The sequence below is a fragment of the Wasmannia auropunctata genome, unplaced genomic scaffold, assembly GCF_000956235.1.
Source record: "Wasmannia auropunctata unplaced genomic scaffold, wasmannia.A_1.0 LD334880.1, whole genome shotgun sequence".
Taxonomy (NCBI): domain Eukaryota; kingdom Metazoa; phylum Arthropoda; class Insecta; order Hymenoptera; family Formicidae; genus Wasmannia; species Wasmannia auropunctata.
Window position 1 is genome coordinate 759,525 of NW_012028010.1, and position 1,847 is coordinate 761,371.

Consider the following 1,847-nt stretch of genomic DNA (forward strand, 5'->3'; position numbering starts at 1 on the left):
CTTAATAAAATTTATATAATAAGTTTCATAATAAGTTCATTTCTCTTTAACACTTTGTGATTCATACATTTTTTTCAACAAATGTCGATCGATATAACAGTATACTTGTTAAAATATTTTGTTTTCTTAGTGAAAAGTTCATATTTTTCTCTTATCGATAAACACAATTAACTTTCACATTTTTTTAATTCTCTCATACCGTTAAAAATAGCAGTTTGTTTCTAACCGCAAAAAGTCAAATCATAAATGTATTAAATCTTCAAGATGATAAATATATCGCTCTTTAAGATTTTCATAAAATAGATTATAAATTTTATTTTAAAACATTATTTAAATGTATTTCTCTTGTATGTGATGTTTCAAAATAATATTCTATTATAGATATAATCCCACATTATGGCAAAAAGACCGTTTAATCATTGTTTACAATTGTTTTAGTGTCGTCAACTCGTCAAACGTTTCGCTTACGTTTTTCATCCATAACACCTACCTGCAATAACAGATGTATGTACGTCGAATAGATTAATATCCTTACATTGCGACGACCGTGTTGTTGATAGATCGTAACATCGAAATCGTCGAAATCGTTGAAATTCGGATCACAACATCAAAGAGTTAATTATCGGTTACCGGCATTACCTGCTTTCATACGCAACAATGCAACGTCGAAATTAGCATCGCAAATCGTAGCGCCATGCAGTGGCGAATCGTGGTACTTGATCCCACGTGGTGCGGCGCAGCGGCGATACGATTAACGATACATGATATTCGCCGACCTGTGTCGAAAAGTTTTGATTTGCCAGGTATTCGTTTAGATTGTTTAGAAAAGCCTATTAAAAGCAAAATTCAGTCTGCCGTTTAAAAGGCTCTACTCGAACTCAAATAGTCGACACTATTCAAGTGAGCGGTCGCATAGCTGTTATAAATACAATGAAACTTACGCGTGTTGCTCCGACGTTTTCGTGCTCAAGTTTTGAGGTTATTCGCACTTTTTTTAAGACGCGACGTCGTGGTACTTACGTAATGTTATTTTCAGCGCGAGCGAGGACCGCCACATACCTACGTTGACGAGCGAGCGAGAGCAAGATCGGCCGGCGATGGATCCGGGCTTCCAAAGGAGAAAGAGGAAGGAGAGGCTGTACGACAAGCTGCACAGGGGCGCCGTGAAAGTCTGCATGGGCGTCACGGTGGCCACCAGCCTCTTCCTCGGTTTTAAGGCGTACGAATACTTTCGTTACGTTCAACCCTTGCAACAGGTGCAGGGTAAATTGGCTCAGGACGAGCTCCTGCTCGAGGGTAGAAACATAGAAGATTCTTCGAACGTACCATTATCAACGTAGGGACGGAACGTCACAACAGTTGTAATGTTATGCGTAAGCAGTCCTTTTCACGCATGAGCGACAGAAATGAAAACCATAAATGACGCAGAGCAATGTATGTATCTTCAAAAGTTAGAATATATTTATAGCGCCTGCATATTTGTGGATTGTAAATAAACTTTTGTATATATGACTTACATAGTTTGTGTAAAGATTAAAATTATATTAATTTCTTGTAAATAAACTTGATAGATTACAGTTTGTGCAATAGATATTATCTTAAACATGTTTTATCCATCACTAACTTTTTTTTAATGGCAGTATATTTTACAGAAATATATATAATTTTGAATTGCAAGTCTTTAATAATGTGCTCAAAAATTTCTTTAAAGATCACATTAGACATAAATTAACAAGGTCCAACAAGGAATTACAAATTATAAAGAAAAGAATTTAAGTTATTTACAAAAAAATATATTGAAACAAATTTAAATGACTGGGTATATCCTACAATTAATTGACTCATAA